This window comes from Danio aesculapii, chromosome 4 (genome assembly GCF_903798145.1).
Source record: "Danio aesculapii chromosome 4, fDanAes4.1, whole genome shotgun sequence".
In the NCBI taxonomy this organism is placed as follows: domain Eukaryota; kingdom Metazoa; phylum Chordata; class Actinopteri; order Cypriniformes; family Danionidae; genus Danio; species Danio aesculapii.
In genome coordinates, this window is record NC_079438.1 from 26,522,298 (window position 1) to 26,530,286 (window position 7,989).

Consider the following 7,989-nt stretch of genomic DNA (forward strand, 5'->3'; position numbering starts at 1 on the left):
CTCCTCTTGGAGAGAAGAGAGTCTCCGACCCTGGATCTCAGGGGTTCTATGGAGGGACTGTCAGGAATCCTGTTAGAGCATCCCATCCACACAACGTCTTGCTATAAAACAAGGCAGAATGTGTGGTGACGGAACTCCAGGTTGACAGAGCCTTGTTTCAAACAATGTGCTAACAAGGTGCTGAACGGAGTGCCAGTGGCACAAAGGATAACGCTTATGACTATGGATCAGAGGATTCTAGCTTAGCAATCGTAAACCCAGCCTACTTGATGCAAACATCCCTACCAGGCCCAACCCTGCTTTTCTTCCGAGTTCAGATGAGATCAGGCATTGCCAGGGTGGTATGGCCGTAAGCGAGAGCAGAGTTAGCTATTTAAAAATAGGCGCAGCACCAGGAGCCGAGCGCAGCTCAGCTTGCATTGACAAAGCACTGACAGTAACAAGGCCCTTATCCCCTCAATTGTTTAACTGTTTTTGTTTTTTTTTTTCTGTTTCTGCTTTGGGGCACCAACAGCTCCTGCTAAGTTAAACCAGCCAAGTCACTGTACCCACTTTCCCCCGAATGGAATCAGGGAAGTGGGTACACTGACCTGGCTGGTTCCAGAGTTCAGAGAGGAATTCAGAGTTGTTGTTTTTTTGTATTTTGGGAAGTGTATTAGCTGCCAAATGAAGGAATTTAAAAAGCTTACAGCACCTGGTATTCCCAGGCGGTCTCCCATCCAAGTACCAACCAGGCCCAACCCTGCTTTGCTTCCGAGTTCAGATGAGATATATATATATTTTTTTATTAAAATCAAATATTTACATTTTTACAAAGAAATGATCACATCACACAAAAATCACATGATACTTACAACACTCATTATTAGACTTCATATTTTTCCCATAACCAACTTAAAATGTTGTCCTTGTATTCAACCATTACGTTCCCTTTTACCATTATTTCTATAAATACATCCTCCTTTTCTTGTACTATAAAATAGTTGAATATCAATTTTACAGCCATCTCCATTCTGTTTTTAAACATACGCCATATATCCACTCTCTTCCCATCATGTTTAGCCATATTTCTCCTTATCCAAATCACATACTTAGCAATTGTTATACATAGATTAAAAGCATACATACCACATTCATTTTGACCAAATAAAAAAAAATTTCCCAGTTCTTTTGTTCATCCACATATATGTCCCCTATTAACGATTTAGCAATTTTCTTAAATTTTTCCATAATTCCTCCAACTTTTCACAATAGAAGAACAAATGTAATAAACCTTCCCCTTCCTTTATACACACCTTATATGTTATATCTTGTTCAATTCCCATTTTACACAATCTCATTTCTGTTAATATGCAATTATGTCTCAATAAATAATTACAATTTTCTAAAATTGGTTCCATATATTTCATTCTGACATTTGCCCATATTTCTTTTTCATTTAAATCCTCATATCTTTCCTTCCAGTAGTTGAATGCTATAGGTCTTATAAAAGCCTTTGATCTAAAAACAACATAAAAACTCTTAACTGTACATAAGCTCATATTGATCTTTTCTCCATTTTTTTTTCTTAAAATAGACCTCTGGTAATTCTTCCTCATCCCGCAACTCTTTTTTTTTCAATTATTTCAATCCAATCTTTTGGTATTGCTTTTTTCAAATCATGATATTGTCTTTGTAATTTTGTTTTAGAAAGAACTGAAGTTTTTGCCAAGACTGCCCTCATAAGTGGCAGCTCCCATGTGGTCTAGCGCTCAGGATTCCTGGTTTTCACCCAGGCGGCCCGGGTTCGACTCCCGGTATGGGAAGCCTTGAGTATTTTTGCCACTGCCCTTTTTTTCCCAGCAGTCGGACTGCAGCAACTTTAAGGGGGTGGGCTTGTGTGGGACACTCATAAGCCTTCGATAGCTCAGTTGGTAGAGCGGAGGACTGTAGGTGTGTTGTTGGCAATCCTTAGGTCGCTGGCTCGACTCCAGCTCGAAGGAGGTCTTTTGCCCTTTCATGCCTGTGCAGTTCGCATTTATCTTGATAGCTAGAGCTCAAAAGGAAGTTCCCTGACCGGGAATCGAACCCAGGCCGCGGCGGTGAGAGCGCCGAATCCTAACCACTAGACCACCAGGGAAGGTCCTGCAGAAGCTCGCCCTCAAGCCTAGCTGTGGGCCTCCATGCAAGTATGCTGCAGCTGCTCTGACAAAAATAAATCTAACGCTTGTAACCTCCTCCTGGAGAGGAGAAAGTCTCAGACCCTGGATCACAGTTCTTCTAGGGAGGGACTGTCACATGCACTGTAAGAGCATCCTATCGACACCACAACTTGCCATAATAACGAAGGACAGCATGTGTTGAATGAACTCCGTGTTGAACGAACTCCGTGTTGAATGAACTCCGTGTTGACTGAGCTGTGTCCTTATCACAAGTAACAAGATAAAGATGAAAAGATAAGCAGACAGGGCCAGTGGCGCAATGGATAACGCGTCTGACTACGGATCAGAAGATTCTAGGTTCGACTCCTGGCTGGCTCGCTCTGGTCTTTTTGCTTTGATGTCAGCCAGTGCACTGCAGTCGCCTTTCGCCCCCACTGGAGCTGTTCAGGTCCACTCTGGAGTGAGTCGAGTTTAAGGGGCCGCAATCACAGAGCCCGTGGGGTGCTCACCTGGTTTCAAAGGCTGCCCCAACTGCTAGATTTTTATTAACGTCTACTACAGCTACACCAATCGTAAACCCAGCCTACTTGTTGCAAAAGTCCCTATCACTTAGAAGTCACCCAGCCAACTTGCAGCGTAATCTCTTCCACTTGTAAGTCTCTGAGCTGTAGCAATACCTAAGTGCTCTGATAAAACATGCATAAAAGAAACTATGGCTTTTAACCTCCTCTTGGAGAGAAGAGAGTCTCCGACCCTGGATCTCAGGGGTTCTATGGAGGGACTGTCAGGAATCCTGTTAGAGCATCCCATCCACACAACGTCTTGCTATAAAACAAAGCAGAATGTGTGGTGACGGAACTCCAGGTTGACAGAGCCTTGTTTCAAACAATGTGCTAACAAGGTGCTGAACGGAGTGCCAGTGGCACAAAGGATAACGCTTATGACTATGGATCAGAGGATTCTAGCTTAGCAATCGTAAACCCAGCCTACTTGATGCAAAATTTATAGAAATAATGGTAAAACCCAGCCTACTTGATGCATATTGATCTTTTCTCCATTTTTTTTCTTAAAATAGACCTCTGGTAATTCTTCCTCATCCCGCAACTCTTTTTTTTTTTCAATTATTTCAATCCAATCTTTTGGTATTGCTTTTTTCAAATCATGATATTGTCTTTGTAATTTTGTTTCAACAACTCTTTTATAACCATCCTCCACAGCATCTACAATTACTTGTAATGGTACAAATCCTTTTATCACTTCATATAATACATCTTTAACTTGTCTTAATCCTCCATCCCACCTTTCCTTAAAATATAACATTTTTCCTTCATTTAAAATATTTGGATTCAGAAAAAGTGGTTGTTCTACAATCTGAGCCCTTCCTTTTGGTATAATAAACACATTTTCTAAAAAAATTCACCCCATGATTCTAAGACCTCAACATAAAATCTTGGCAGACCTGCTGTCATCCATATTTTTCATTTTCATCCATAAAACATTACATCCCATATCAAAATGTCCACATTTCTTCAAATAATAGTCTAACACACTTTTCCAAATCACATCCATTTTCCCTTCCAAAAACCTTTGAATAATCTTAATTCTTAATGTTTTCATTTTTAAAAAGCTATCTAAAAGTCCCAGACCTCCTTCTTTTACCTCCCCAATCAAAGTGTTATAAGCAATTTTGGCTTTTCCATTTCCCCACAAAAACTTTAAAACTACATCCTTAATTTTTTATAGTATACTTCAGGAAATGCAGTTACACTTAACACATACCAGACCTTTGACAACATTAAAGCATTTAAGATTAATACTTTCTCTTTTAACGTCAAATTTCGAGCTTTCAAGTCTTTTCTCAATTCCATTTAAAACTGCCTCCCAATTTAAAATATCTGCTTTATTAGAATCCATCCCCACCCAACTTCCCAAAATGTTTGTATGTTGCTTTTCTTCTTTAAAGGGTATGTGTTGTGTTATTTCTTCTACTCTTTCCAACAGTGGTGTAGTCCTAAAAAAAAAGGTGGTGTACTATTATTCACCCAACTCGCCCATGCTATTTTATTATTTTACCTGAACGTTTCAGTGAGACATCATTCAGACTTTGAAAAACTCACGAAATTTTCTCACAGCTGCTGGGGTCTTCAGGGGCAGGGAATGGCGCAAAATATGAATAAAAATGCACAAATTGCAACAAATTAAGATGAGAGTTAAAAAAAGCACTTGGTATACAGTTAAGGGATGCGAATACACGTAAATCAGGGAAGTCTAATCAGCAAAACAAGTGAGTATACTGAGGGTATACGCAATTATTGATCCTCAGAAGTCGTAATACCCAAAGAGCTAGTGGAAAAAAGTAGGCATACTGAGTATACGTGCGTATAGCCCCGACTACACCACTGCTTCCCACCCTCATGCATATACTTTTTCCAACATTAACCTTAGCTCCTGATGCTTTACAATATCGCTCTAAAATCTCCATCGCCCCTTTAGTACTCTGAATATCTTCAACCAACAATGTAGTATCATCCGCGTATTGATACACAGCTTCTCTGTTGTCTTTTTTTTACTATTTGTATCCCTTTAATACTTCTATCTGATTTTATTGCCAATCCCAGTGTTTCAGCTACCAGCGTGTTTAATAAAGCAGACAATGGGCATCCCTACCTTATTGATCTTGTTGGTTGAAGACATTCTGTTAAAAGCCATTACATTTTATACATGTTAAAATATCTGTATAAAAAATCTGAATCCATTTCCTAAAATTTTCCCCAAATCCAAACTCTTTAAGAACTGCAAATAAAAAATCATGCTCTACCCTGTCAAAAGCTTTCTCTAGATCTAAACCTATTAAAAAACCTTTCTCTTTTTCTTTCATGTAGTCTATTGTATTCCTTATACTTTTCACCACATCTGTTGTTTTTTTTCTTGCACCCCATAAGCCTGTCTTGGGTAAAATAATTTTTAACATATTTGCTAAAATCTTTATATCTGTAATTAACATTGTTATTGGTGTAAAATTCTTTAGATCTTTTTTTGTCCCCTTTTCCTTTGTATATAATTTTTATCATTCCTACACTGTAAAAAAAATCCCGTTTTTTTGCAGAAATTGATGTGACAGGTCAGGGTGTACATTTACTATGGGCAGTATTATGTATTGCCATTAGAGTCAGCAGTGCAACACACATCACCCATAGCAAAAGTGCACCCTAATCTGATACAAAGTTGTTTTTACAGGTTTCGTACGATTACAGCTGAACCACTGAAGTCACATGGAATATTTTGACATATTTTTGTTTCCTTTTTAGACTTTAAATGTCTCTGCACCCTTAAGATGTCTATGGAGTACGATTGGGTTTTCAGATTTAATATAAAAAAAGTGATCGGAACATGAGCAATTATTTATCTGTAATCAATAGTTTTTTATTTTTGTATTTTTGACTGAGCTAATATCTTGTGTGTTGACACAACTGTAAAATTAGGTTCAACTGTAAAATATGAAAATAAATGGTATTTATTCAAACTTACCACAATGATGCAGGGTGTTGCTGGTAACTTGTCTAACTCTACCTCTTCAGGAAGGCAGAAATCTTCAACATAATGAAACATCATGTCTTCCTTTTCATCAAAATAGGCAAGGAGAAGCAGCACCACGTCTTTTAAATCTTCACAGCATCCCTCGATTTGTTCCCTCATAACTTCCAGCTTCGAAGCAGTTTGCTGAACTTTTTTCTTTTTTTCTGCATTAACTGTTTTAAGAAAATTCAGGAGACACTGTCCCTTTTATCCAAGCTTTTAAGGAACATCTCCTTCAAATCAATCCCAGTTAGCTGCTTGAAGTGTACATCCATACCAGCCTCTTCAAACAAAAAAGGCCAGTTCTCACAAAGCTGTTGAAAGGTTGCTCCATTGTTTATATCTTTGGCTGAGAGTAGTATGTTGTTTTCAGAAGGCAGCTAATTTCTTCAGGGTCAGCATTTGATGTTTTAGGCATCTTCTTCATCCTTTCTTGTTTCTACAATTGGCTCTCTGTTGTTTCACCGAGTGGCATACATTTTAATTCCCAATTCAAACAGCCATAAGTATCTTGAACTGATGCTCGTTTTTTAACAGGACATTCCTCTGTCTCTGAATCTTCTGTTCTGTAGTGTTTTTTAATTTTGGGTACACTGGATCTCTTCACGTTTTCGATCCGATTCTGAATCTGCTTGACCAATGAATGATACCCTAAACCAACTATATCCCCTTCAATGACATCCTGCAGGGATGCTGGGTATCTGGCAACCATTATTTTGGCAATGGCTGTAGAGCTTTGTTTACTGGGACAGTCACACAACTTCATCATTTCAGACACGACAATTCTGACCATATCTCGTCGCAATCTTGGACTTGGTTTTTTTTTTCCTTTTAAACAGTGAATAAGATCTTCTGGAAAGTTTTGCCATGGAATTTTAAAATTGTCCCAGCAGTCAAAATACAAAGTCAAAAAGCAGTCAAATACGACTGAAACAACTGATGTCTTTCAGAAAGGGTTTGGCACAAATTCTTAAAGTTCTTCAAATGTCTGGCACATCTTTTGAAGAACTGTGCTTACTCTCAAATCTCAGAGTCCATAATCTAATCAAAGGGCCAAATTTGAAAATGAGAGCTGGATAGTGTCGCATATAATAATGTTTTGGCTTCAAATCTATTCCTGGAAAGGCTGTTTTTCTGGAATCCAGGTATTCTTGAATAAGAACATCCAAATAAGCAACCTGTGACACTGAAATTTTCTGAGCACAAATCAGTTCAACAATGTCTTTAAGTTGTAGAGTCAATTGCCAAACCTCATCTGCAGGATCTAGCACTATGTTTGCAAGGATAACAGGTAAAAGCCTCAAAAATTTCCAATTTTCAATGGCCTGACCTGCCAGCTTTATTCCATGCGAACTGACCTCACAAGGCTTTGAGGAAGCATTAGATCCATTATATTTAAACTGGCTGATTCCACGGTTAAGAATTTGGTAAGTGAACCACTTCTTAAAGTATTTAATGTAAAGAGCAACATCATAAGACAACACGCCTTCAAAAATGTCGTGACCTAGACAAGGTGGCAATCCAGGTTGGCACACATTAAAGTTCTTCAGAGAATTGAAAACTGAATTAGACTTTATGCCTCGAACTTCTGTTGCATCTCTGATCTGTAACTGGGTAACAGCACAAATGTAGCCCTCAGCAGTGCGTAGCGGGCCACATATATTTGGATCAACACTCTGGAATTCATCTCTAGTAATTAGACAGTACCTGCAAAAATATTTGGACTGACTAAAATTTTCCACCTATACAGTGTGATCCTAAATTGTCTCCAGCAATGCAGTAAAGAGTGCCTTTTATGACAGAATGATCTGAGGAAGCAATTTCATTTTCCTCAAGGTCTTTCAGGTCTGCAACTAGCTCTGAAAAAACATTTTCACTGCCAAATTCTTTAAAGTCTTTCTCTCTGCACAACATAACCAACTGCATATGCTCTGTGTTTGACCTAAGATTAGCTGGCAAATTTACAGGAGAGGGGTATACAGCCAAAATTTTTTGTTTTTTTCGTGCAGAACCTAAAGGGTTAACCACCTCGATTGCATCCTGATAAAGCAGTAGCTGTAGGTTTGGGTTTTCTTAGGAGAAAAATCTGCAACCAAGTATTTGCCCATCTGTGCAATCACCAAGTTCACAACTAGGGTTTTTTCAGACAAGTGCATGGAAATGCAATTCCTCCCCATATCTGAACTCAACAGACATTTTAATGTCTCTTTTACAGAAACATAGTATGCAAATCGCTCTACCCTATTCCCATCTCTTCCTAAAGGTCTTTTTT

At 38.5% G+C, this 7,989-nt stretch overlaps 1 protein-coding gene and 4 non-coding genes across 6 annotated transcripts in view; 4 read left to right on the forward strand and 1 right to left on the reverse strand.

Annotated features, from left to right (window-relative positions):
• The window catches only part of LOC130222305 (NLR family CARD domain-containing protein 3-like), a 54,439-nt gene that overhangs the window by 44,132 nt on the left and 2,318 nt on the right, over positions 1 to 7,989 (forward strand). The gene's annotated exons all lie outside the window — the stretch shown is intronic.
• trnae-uuc (transfer RNA glutamic acid (anticodon UUC)) lies at positions 1,734 to 1,805 on the forward strand. The gene has a single exon. It is a non-coding gene; the product is annotated as a tRNA-Glu (tRNA).
• Positions 1,896 to 1,982, forward strand: trnay-gua (transfer RNA tyrosine (anticodon GUA)). Its single transcript is given in 2 exon segments — positions 1,896 to 1,932; positions 1,947 to 1,982. It is a non-coding gene; the product is annotated as a tRNA-Tyr (tRNA).
• Positions 2,048 to 2,119, reverse strand: trnae-cuc (transfer RNA glutamic acid (anticodon CUC)). Its single transcript has one exon. It is a non-coding gene; the product is annotated as a tRNA-Glu (tRNA).
• Positions 2,447 to 2,519, forward strand: trnar-acg (transfer RNA arginine (anticodon ACG)). The gene has a single exon. It is a non-coding gene; the product is annotated as a tRNA-Arg (tRNA).